The following is a 12,110-nucleotide window of genomic DNA, read 5'->3' on the forward strand; positions in this document are numbered from 1 at the left end:
TCGGTAGCGGTGCACCACCACATGCCAAGGACTTTTTCCGTTCCCATTTCGCTTGACAGACTCAAGCTTTTTTCACCTGGTCTCGATTCCAGCTCGCAGTACATGCTGGTCGATGTTGTTCATCTTCACCTGACGGAACATCTCCCTTATATCGCCCGTAATGACGAAATTGAAACTCACGGAAACGGTGTAGAACTGATGATAGAGAAATGAGTTGGTCTTGTCCTCATTGTCCTCTTCGACATGCTTATAGCCTCTCCGATTGCGAACTAAATGAATTTTTTAAACTGTTGCCTTTGCATCGAAAGAGACAATTTTTCTGGTTCTTTCAACGTGCGACGTATTTATTAAACGAGACAGTGACGCCGATAACAACACCTTCTACGCTGACGACGTTAAAAAATTCCTGGCATTTGACACATAGTTTTAACATTAACATAAACGACTTTTATAAGAGCCTTAGAATGATAAAAAATCTTCTTTCAAATGCGTGAAATACTTTTGTAAAAAACTTTTAGTGTCCCTTTGCATGATTCAGTGCTTTGATCGGTGATGAATAGACTGCTTAGATGTCTTAATATTGCTCCACATTTACACTTTAAACATAGAACATTAACTATAACTAGTATTGGCTAACTCTAACTTAAAATTCAGCATGTATTCATTAACTTAGATTTTTAAGTAGATTTTTTAGTTACACTTTGTTCGCTAACTTGAGTACTTTGTTGACAACTTATTATATATACTTTATACCTTCTGTGACTGACACGTCAACTGTCCGATATCTAACAACCTCAACGATACACTAAAAATAATTTTCACTTAGAAGCTACTTGAAAACATATGCAGATATTTTCGGGTTTAAAAGTTTAATGATTCATTAGTGATGGCACTCATTATTCTTAATTCACTAGAAAATAAAAAAAAATAATTTCAGTGAATTTTCGTTTGGGCATGTACTTAAATTTTAGGTGAAACATCGATCATTTTTTTTCTATAGTATCCCTGTAGTTGATATCCCGTCCACTAGAAGCGGGCGAGAGAAAAAAAAGGAGTAGAAAATTAATTCACACTCAAACATATTTTTTGCAAATCGTTCTCATTAGCGATTGTTAATAAACATACATTTCGCTCTCAGAACCCCACTCATATATTTTTCACACATACATTTTGAGTAGAATTCACTAGAAGAGTATATAGATATTATTTTCTATGTTTTCTAATGAATTCCACTACATTTCTTATTAAGATGCACTTGTGATTTCAGTAAGTTTTATTTGATTCCAGTAAGGCCGATGAAAGTTTCGATTTTTAAAGTCTACATGACTTTTTATAGTAGAATTAAAGTGACAATTATTTTGAGTGCAGGGCCGGTGTTGATCACAAGGTTCATTGTAGTTAGATAGGAGGTGCGTCGCAACTGTCTCCGTTGTGACAAATAACATCTGATTGTTCCATTTGACAAATAACATCATGACCATGTTCCATTCCAAAATGCTATCATAAATTTATAAAACAGTTCAGAAGCTTCCATAAAGCATCCCATAATTTTAAGATCAATATATTCCGTTAGATCTTCTTCTTCTTATTGGCATTACATCCCCACACTGGAACAGAGTCTCCCCGCAGCTTAGTGTTCATTAACCTTCTGTCTGTGCTCAAAAAAACTAACGTTGTCTGTGCTCTGGGGTCAAATTGACCCCAAATTGAAATTGCTATAACTTTTTTATTGTTTTTTGGATTTTTGGGGTTGTTTTGAATGATAATTGAATCATCTTTCAGGTCGTTACCAAAGATTGACTATTGATGGGCGGGTACATCGCGGGGAGGGGTTTTAGTGAACAAGGGTACAAAAACGGTGATTTTTCATGATTATTTTACTTATATCCGAAAAGCTTACCCATTTTGAACTGCACCTTTTTTTTAAAGGTTATGCAGGAAGGCAAAAGGTTATGCTTTGGCATGAGGCGTTGATAAATTTAGAACTTGGCCACCAGGTGGTGGTATATTTGAATTCATTATTTTAGACTATCAAGTAATTCCGATATATGGAATTTTCCCCATTGTAAATATTCTTGTCGCACAAATTTGAAATTTGTAAAGATGACGTCTTTAACAAAGTTCGTCTGGTGGGAATGGACTGTCATGTGACGGAATAAACAATTAGGAAATTTACAAATAGGCGGCAAAATGGCTGATCTTTGGTTACGCATGTAGACCCAAAGCCTTAATTCCAGGGTTTTCTTGGATGACCTAAAACATATTCTGTGAACACATTCTATTATTTGCAGCATCACTGGAGCAGGTTGATACAAAGAAAAGTTTTGATGAACTCTACCATAACATTCATGTTTGCCAAAAATGCTACAAACCAAAATACATCAGATCTCACATGGAACAATATACTCAAATATAACAGTTCACTAGCGCCGCAACTTGGAAGAAGTGCTCATTATATTGAGCACCGCTTTGTAGTCCTGGACATCCTGAACAATGTTGCCGAATACAACTTGGGTGTAGGTATGAGGGATTTCAAGCTAAAGCAATATTTGCAAGAATATTGCAAGTACACTAGCGCCGCCCAGTTGTGAATTTCCTAATTGTTTATTCCGTCACATGACAGTCCATTCCCACCAGACGAACTGTGTTAAAGACATCATCTTTACAAATTTCAAATTTGTGCGACAAGAATATTTACAATGGGGAAAATTCCATATATCGGAATTACTTGAGTAGTCTAAAATAATGAATTCCAATATACTGCCACCTAGCGACCAAGCTCTAAACTAATCAATGCCTCATGTCAAAGCATACGCCTTCCTGCTTAACCTTTTTGAAAAGGTGCAGTTCAAAATGGGTAGGATTTTCAGATATAAGTAAAATAATCATAAAAAATCACTGTTTTTGTACCCTTTTTTACGAAAACCACTCCCCGCGATGTACCCCCCCACCTATTGTCAATCTTTGGTAACGACCTGAAAGATGATTAAATTATCTTTCGAAACAGCCCCAAAAATCCAAAATTGGCCAAACATTAAAAAAGTTATAGCAATTTCAATTTGGGGTCAATTTGACTCCAGAGCACAGACAACGTAAGTTTTTTGAAGAAAGTACACTGTAGCGCATATTTTCAAGATTTTTCAAGCGAATCTCGGCGAGTTTTACCAAACTACCAAAAATTAGAAGAATCGGTTGAAAACTAAAAAAATAGCAGCCACTCAAAGTGGCCTGGGGTCATATTGACCCCAGAGCACAGACAAAAGGTTAAGCACTTCCACAGTTATGAACTGCGAGGTTTCAAAGCCAAGCTACCATTTTTGCATATCATGAGGCAAACACGATGATACTTTTATGCCCAGGGAAGTCGAGATAATTTCAAATCCGAAAATTGCCCAGACCGGCACCGGGAATCGAACCCAGCCACCCTCTTGCTTTGTAGCCGCGCGTCTTATCGCACGGATAAGGAGGGCTTCCGTTAGATCACAAAAGAGTAATAACATTCCTACTATTTTCCTATGAATGCATAACAAATGATCCAGATTCCAGAGATCTTCGGATAATGATGATGAAAAATAAAACTAAATTATGATCCATACCAATTCATATTTGCGCATTTTTAACGTGATGATGATTTTGATCAATTGAATTATTTTTTATAAGGTATCACGAACTATTGTGTTCTCTATCGATTTATGCTTGTATTTTATGGAACAATCAGGAGTTATTTGTTGCGAGAAAAGCTGTTCAAGCGAAGTGCCTGAAAAACAGCGAGACTATTTCACAGCCATCTTTTGCGTAAAAAATGTATTCTGGCCATATATTTTAATCCCATATCCGAACGATTCGAACAATTTTAACAGGAAACAATGGCCATACACATACAGACATAATCTCAATTCGTCAAGCTGGGTCGATTATTTGTTTTTGAAGCGAAAATGCTGAGATCTCGGCAAAACATAATTGTATAGGGATATAAACGGGTAACAATAACGATTTAATTCTCATATTACTATTAGAAATTGTTTCTTTCTTCGATCACTTTTTTATAATTCAACTTAGGGTTATTCTCTTAGGGCTCCTGGCTTTCATCTCATAGCTCTATCAGTGCTTCGTTCCCGAAGTTACGTATTTGCTGAAGGCTCCTGAGGGAACCTCCGGTAAAATTATCTGACTTACCGACGAACACCCTAAGGAACTTTTGAAGAAATTCTCGAAGTAACTTCTTGAGGAGTTCCTGGAGCAATTTCAAAGGTGTTTTGGGTGGAATTTCAGGAAGAATCTTGGAGGGACTTCTCAAAAAAATTCAGAAGAAGCTTCCCGAAGAATTCCTGGATTATCTTCCGAAGAATGAATGAAAGAATTTGACAACCAATTCCTGATGGAACTTTCGAAAGAGTTTCTAAAAGAACCTCCGGAGAAATTCCTGGAGTTTTTTTCAGAGGAATTCTTGGATGAACTTCCGGAAGTATTCCTGGAGGAATTCTTGGATTTACTCCCGGAGAAATTGCTAGAGAAACTCCGGGGGAATTTCTGTAGGTACTTCCGGAGAAATATCTGCAGAAATGTACAAAGAAAATTCTTAGTGAACTTCCCAACGAACACATCGAGGAACTTTCAGAAAGAACTGTGGAGAATTTTGGACGCATAAACTTAGCTCACACGCTGCCGATCACCAACGACGAGACGCCGCCACGTGTCGCCGCTGCTGGCTGAAAATGATCAATCCGCCGTCGCTGGTAAAATTTTGCGTAACAATTGCGATGGATCAACTATGCTCAGAAATTTGAGAATGTTTCCCACCCGAAAATATCCTAGGCAGGACCGAGAATCTAACTTGCAACCTCTGGATTGGCAATCCTTCGTTTATGCTCGCAAGGCTGACTAGAGACCCAATACTAATACAACCTAACAAGAATACTAAGTTGAAAAGCAGGACATTTTCCAGTTGGAATGTAAAGCCATCAGCATTCAACTAAACTGCATATAATACACAAGAGCTCTAGGGACTTCCATTGGCATTCTGAGTTGATTTCGGTTTGATACCAATAATGGTAGTTGTTCTGGTAGACCAATTGATCTGAACTCCCGGGCAATTCGGAGAACCTAACATCGGCATCAAATTATTTTGAACTGCAAATAATACTCAGCCATGTGTTTCCATATGCTGATATGCAGCTGAATTTTTTTTCCTGAAAAAAATTTACCGTTCCCCCTACCTGGGAGGCCTATTTTTGCCAGAAAAAAAACGTAACTTTGAATGTAGGGTAAGAAGGTATAATATGCCCCCCCCCCCCTAAGGCAACTCCTTGATAACTTTTTACTTTTCAATCAATTTGCTATTTTGTGTTATTTGGTAGTCAGGAAGTCGCATATGTATTGCCCATGAGTAGTCATATAAAAATATTACAGATAACACGTAATAAAGATTTTTGAAAAGTCGTGAAAAATGGATTTCAAAATTGCCAGAATACGCCCACCTAACCAAAGACGTTTCATGCCCTTCATTAGTATTTTATCAATCCCATAATAAAAGATTACAAATCTTATTAGCTTGACATTAAAAAACCAACGTAAGTTCATTTAAGCAGATTGGAATTACATTTTAATAGTTTCCATATAATTTGGTAGCAACCGCTGCAAGCTCGCCGCACTTGTGTCCAGTTGATAAGGGCATATCGTCCTGCTTACACTGGGGCGTTTTGACCAGTGAAACATATTTTTGAAAAACGTTACATTTTTGAAGATGGAAGCACTTTTTGTGTTTTTCTATTATTTTTATTACGTAATACAACGCCTATAGGGACGTAATGGTCAAGACACGTGGGGCGAAGGCCCCTACAGAGCAGTCTCCAGAGATCCTGGAGAGGATCATCGCGGGGCTCTTCCCACGCCATGACCCAAGTCCCTGGCCTCACTTTGTGGAGCTGCCAGAGGCCAGGAACCTGGTGGAACCTGCGGGGATTGCACAGTCCCTTATAGGTAAGGCGCCAGGACCGGATGGTATTCCGAACCTGACCATCAAAGCGGCCATTGCTGAGGCTTCCGAGATGTTCAGGTCTGTCATGCAGAGATGCCTGGACGAGGGAGTCTTCCCTGAAGCATGGAAAAGGCAGAGCTTGGTCCTATTGCCAAAGGCAGGAAAACCACCGGGGGATCTGTCGGCATATGCCTGCTTGATACGGCGGGAAAGGTGTTCGAGAAGATTGTTGATATGCACGGAGGCTGTGGATGGTCTATCGAGTAACCAGTTTGGCTTCCGGAAGGGTGAGTCGACCGTAGACGCTATCTTGTCGGATACCAAATCCGCGGAGATAGCTATCCAGCGTAAGAGGAGGCAGTTCGCTATTGTGCAGTATGACTCTTGACGTAGGAATGCATTCAATAGTGCCAGTTGGGCTCTTTGCAGATGCGCTCCTGCGGCAAATTCCGAGTACCTACAAGATTCTTGGAAGCTCCAGAATCGAGTACTGGTATACGACGCGGAGGCGTGACGGAAGTGCATTGACATAACCTCAGGGTTCCGCAAGGTCCCACTGCGTCCGGTGTTGGGAACGTCATGTACGACGTCTTGAGGTTGAAGTTCCCGGTGGGCGTGGTAATCGTCGGCTTCGCTGGCGATATTCGCTGAGAGTCTACGGCGAATCGATCGAAGAGGTGGATAGACTGCAGCCCTCGGTCCAATTGTGGAGCAGCAGATGAGTTCCAGGAAGTTAGAACTGGCTCATCACAAGACTGAGGTGGTTGTTTAACAACCGAAAGTCGGAGCAACAAGCGGTATAAGAGCAGGCAACTGCGTCACCTCTGAACGCTCCATCAAACTCTTGGGTAATGATCGACGATAAGCTCACCTTTGGTAGCCACGTCAATTACGCCTGCAAGCCTGCCTCCATAGCTATAGTGGCATTGTCCAGGATGATGTCCAAAAGCTCCGCGGCTTATGCCAGCAAGCGCAAGCTTCTGGCTCAGTATTGGGAAATGTACATTAAAACACTTTGATTATGCGAATGTTTATCTTTTTTCAGTCAAATTTCTTGCGAAAAGCCGAAACGGTTTAAAAAAAAATTACGCGACATACATGACTTATTTTTTCCGATGAAGCAAACTGTTTGCTTGCTGCTACGTTAGAGTCGTGCCGGCGCGCAGTCAACATTTGCGTGAGATTTTTTTTCGGCTCGTAGCCCAAACAGCACGAATCGAGTTCATACCTGTGGCGCAAAGCCTAGAAGATGCTATCCGTAGTTACTGATTTATTCGTTCTTGTCTCTACAAGCAAGTAGTAATGAAATGAATATTTCCACAAAAACGGTTATACGTTGTGTGTACGACATTAATTGTGAGAGAAAATGGTAAAGCTATGCTGACTGTCGTCTGCTTGGCGTGGCTGCTGCTGTGCTGCCGTGGTTTTGTTTTATTTTTTGCATAGAAGAAGGAATGGTAAAAGAAATGTCAACCATTCCGTCCCTGTAAGGCTAGCGTTGCTCTGTCCATCTGGAGTATGGAGGGCAACAGGGCACGGCCCTGCGTATTAACTGCTACAGAACAGAGTTAGAAAGTACGAATAGGCTCATGTGCCTAGAGTTTGAGCGCACTGCCGTGTCGCACGATGCACTTTGCGTCATCACCGATATGATGCCTATTGACATCGTTATCGGTGAAGACATAGAGTGCTGAAATGCGCGGCACGATAGGCATCCGTGGACTGTCAGGTGGCCTCAATGGTCAAATGGCAGCGTGCGTGGGACAGTTCCACTAAGGGTAGATGGACACTAGGTTGATGACGGAGATGGGTACGTGAGTAAAGAGGCGCTATGGAAATCACTTTCCACCTGGAGTCCTTACAGGCCGGTTTGCTTCAGACAGTATCTACACCGGTTCGGACACTCGGTGTGCGCAGGTTTACGAAACAGCGGAACACGTGTTGTTCGTGTGCCCACTTTTCGCACAATGCATGACCACATGCTTGCCACATGTGGTCTGGACACTACCCGGAGGATGTGTAAAGATGAAGTTGGCTGGAACGCCGTTGGTTCAAGGGTTCGGAGTCGGCTTCATGGGTCATACCCAAGCAGCAAAAATTGTTTCACTACTGAACATTTCACTGTGTTGCAACTATTCGGACAGAAACAATCTTTGCGTGTGCCATCAAATATCGATCTTGGAATCTAAAAAGCGCAAGAGTTGGAGCCTACGGAAACATCCTTCGATTGCAGTAAAATTGCACAATACTGTTGCAAAATACTACAGCAGAAAAAAAATAAAATAAAAATATAAAACTGGATTCGCTTTATGAATCTTGTGATTGATTGACTCTACCACAGCACCCTTCACTCTACCACAGCACCATTCAACACTTCGAAGGGACTGCATGCTGACTCACTCACAAAACCATACAATTGTGAAGCTTTGTACTCGGGTTTCCTGTTACTTGATTGCACCATCACAGGAAAAAATGTGAGTTGTCAAAACGTTGAGAGATGCTAAATTAAACATGAAGACACATTCAACTTATCTGCAACTTAATTTAAACAAACAATTAAATTTTGAAAGACACACTTAAATTACATGGTAAAAAATATGCAACTTCATGGTTTTGTTTCGTGTTTGCAACATAAAGTGCAGTATTATTTGTTTGTTTGTTTCCAAATGTCAAACACGTACTGCATTGCAATTTCAATGAAACATTGATCACAATTCCAACGTTTTTCCAATGCCTTATATGAAACTGAATAGAAACAAGGTGCTTTTAGGAAGATGTTGCGTGTGCTACTTGGGTACCGGTACCCTGTGGTCGAACTCGATCCTTCTATCGAACAAGTGGCCGCGCGAAGAACAACATGGTATCATCGCTTTCGCGGCGTTGGTCAACCGGGCGGGTTCCGAGCCCGAGGACGGAAGGGGTCCTCGTCAAGGCTGTGGCGGGCGTAGGCACCGCGTCGGCAGATCCCTCTGTGTTGGCGAATAGGCCCTATCGCAGAAGGTCAATTTAGTGCACGCGGCATCATCTTCTTGATACCAGCCGTGCAGAGGGAAGCAGCGCGAAGTCGACCCTTCCACCTTCGAGGACATAGGGCGTGGTAAGGCCACCTGGGAAGCCGGCAATGTGCTGGCACGATACCATGGTGTTATTCTAAAAAAAGAGTTACGATGTTTGGTGCTGCAAGGACACGCAGCTAACCTCCACGGTGCGTTGTGCACTGCCCCCCATCTTGAAGCATTACTTTCTGGTTGTACCGAAGGGACGATGAGCTTGGCGGCAATGGAAACGGCTTAGCGGGTCGGGGATGTAATCCTTGTTTGCTGTTAGGTACCCACTTCCTGGACAATCCAGGATGTCTGTTGAGCAGATTCCCCCTCCATTGCTTAGAAAGAAAAAAAATTGTTATTTTTGTGATAAACTTGTAACAAAATTTTTAGTTTCATGTAGTGCAATTTTTGACATAAATTTAGATATTTTAACAACATCCTGCACCAAGTTTCTAATAAATTTTGTTATAGAAATTTGCGATAATATAATAACAAATATTGATATAATTTTGATATGACTTTCTAGTCGGGATTCCATCGGGAGCTCAGCACGGATTTTTCTTCTCTTCGGAGGTTCATGAGACTGAGACACACTGCCTTCAATGTCCAAGAAGCGAAACACGAATTATACAAATTGAACAACTGTTTAAGCAGTCAGCCGCTATATGAAATCATGTGACAAAAATCATCCCCCCAGCTTCAGAGAATTGTGGAAAGCAGCTGTGCGATCCGCGAAGATTTCTTTGAAGAAGGAAGTTGTCGACAAGCTTACCCATGAAAACTTCCCCACCCTGCTTATACGAATTGTTGCAGCCCTGAACTTAAGACTTCTAGCCCCACTATAGAATGACCCCACCGATATTATTGCCTTAACAGCAGCACATTTTCTAATCAAGTTCTCCATTAATGCCCTTCCCGATTCAGATATCACATACCCTCAAACCACTTAAACACTATTATAGTAACAACAGCAAATATTTCAACGGTACTGACACAGTTGGAGCCAAGAATATGTCATAGGATTCGGCAGGCAAACAAGATCCATCAACTGAGCCCCATCCGCATCGAAAGCATTGTGATAGTTCGGAGAGATAATATATTACCGCTACAACGAGGATACTGATACTGATGCTGATAGAGTCACGATGGTGGCTACGATTTTCCAATGGTATAAATGTGTAGATTATTGAGTTAAGTAGATATTTGTTGAAATAAGCTTCAACAGGGTCGATTATGTTTGCTGTTAATAAAACAATTATTCATGTATGAAGAAGCCAAATATTCTTCAATAACCGAATCCATGTTATATAAAAAATGCAAGACAGGAATATCAACCAGAAATCAGAATAACTGCCCTCATGATATAATTTATTTGTGTTATTAACTCACCTGGCGCAAAGCTTCAGCGCTGAATAGTACACGAGAGACGCTAACGAGGAAGTGCAACGCCAGTGCCGTCAACAGTCCCGAACCTGCTGTCACCGCTATCCACACCGACTGTCAGACGGAAATAGAACAGAGGAAAAAAACAGAAGAAACCACAAGGATGACAGAAGAGAACATCATATCCAGATGGGTCAATAAAATAGAAATTTAAAATCGGATCCTACTAACCTCATCCTGCTGAGCCAGATTGGCATCACACGGCCCGATCGTCAGGGCCAGCCGAGCGTCTGGACAACGCAGATCAGTTCACCGCCAGGAAGCCCGTTTTGGCCATCTTCACGTTCATCAGTCCAGCGAGCCGGCGATCCCGGCAATGGCACCCAAAGTCCCGTACCGGCCATGGCCAGGAGGCATTCGCGCTCGCACAGGCCACCGACAGCCGACTTGAACAGCAACTGGAGCACCCCAGCACCACTGTCGAGGGAGGTTATTCTTTTTATGGGGCGAGCCTGGCGGAAAAAAAACTGACTAATGAGTTCCCGCCATTGGGAGAATACTGATCGACGCCGCCAGTTTGTGCCCGGCGCGTCTGCAACGGCAGCCTTCTTGTGTTTCGCAGCCGCCGCATTGGCTTATTATCCCCTGGAGTCTTTCTTTTCTGTTTGACCTTAGTTTTCGCAAATCGTTGCTGCAGTGTCAGTTTTGGTGTCCACAGCTGTGGTTGTACATCATCCTACTGTCGGTCATCACGGTTTTGTCTTCCTCCGATATCGAAGTGAATCCGTTCCGAGTTTGTCGGAGCACTCTCGCTGTGTCCGTCGTCGGAGTCAGTGGCGTAGTATGTCCCGACTCCGGATAGCCGTCATGCTTCGAAATGATCGAAATCTGCGAATCCGTCAGGCTGTTTTGGCGTGACTCGAGTTGAGGTTGTCGAACACGGCCCGTGTCGACGAGCAGCTGTTCCTGCTTCTCGTCGTCCATGGTGTCGCTCGAGTCGAGTCGATCGATGAGCGAAAGCTCGTGTTCATCTCATCGATCTCCTCCGTATCTCGAGCTCCAGCTTGTCCATGTTTGGCGTAGAGGAGACGGAAGGTGGAGACCAGGAAACGGTGCTGCTATCGCCCAGTCATAGAGATGGCGCCGTGCTGGTAGAGAAAGTAGAGAATTAGTTTGGATTAGTCTCACTCATCTATACTTATGTAAGGTAACAGGTGGCATTTTAGGCAGGATCCAATTCCCGATATGGTCTCAAAAGATACAGAAATTTTGTCAACCCCTCGGTATTTTTTTTAAATCTTTATTATCGGGATTGTTTATGTTTTATGAGTTCATCACGTTACTCCTCGGTAATTGTGGTGTGTGCTTACTCGAGAATTTGCGACGCAGCTAGTTGAAATTGAGCTTAAAGATTGACTTTAGAGGGGTGTGCCATAGCGCAATAGCCGGGCGGAATACCTGCCGTTATTCCATCTTACATCCTATCATCATGCTCATATCTCACTTTTCGAGCTCTATGCGATCCTTTCTTCCAGAATTTTTTATGTTTTCAATCCAAATTGCATGCCAAAAAAAGGAAAAAATATTGTTTTCAAACCATCATTTATTTAGAAGGCTCATTTGCCGTGAAGCGTTACAGAACCGAAATCATGTTTATTTAATGCAAATTTACATGATTCTTGTACAATAATTTAGTTTAATTA

General features: G+C 42.0%; 1 protein-coding gene and 1 pseudogene across 5 annotated transcripts in view; one reads left to right on the forward strand and one right to left on the reverse strand.

Annotated features, from left to right (window-relative positions):
- Nucleotides 1-11,479, reverse strand: part of LOC134207230 (uncharacterized) — a 66,962-nt pseudogene extending 55,483 nt beyond the window's left edge.
- The window catches only part of LOC134206892 (uncharacterized), a 343,495-nt gene that overhangs the window by 192,385 nt on the left and 139,000 nt on the right, over nucleotides 1-12,110 (forward strand). The window lies entirely within an intron of this gene.

This window comes from Armigeres subalbatus, chromosome 1 (genome assembly GCF_024139115.2).
Source record: "Armigeres subalbatus isolate Guangzhou_Male chromosome 1, GZ_Asu_2, whole genome shotgun sequence".
Taxonomy (NCBI): Eukaryota; Metazoa; Arthropoda; class Insecta; order Diptera; family Culicidae; genus Armigeres; species Armigeres subalbatus.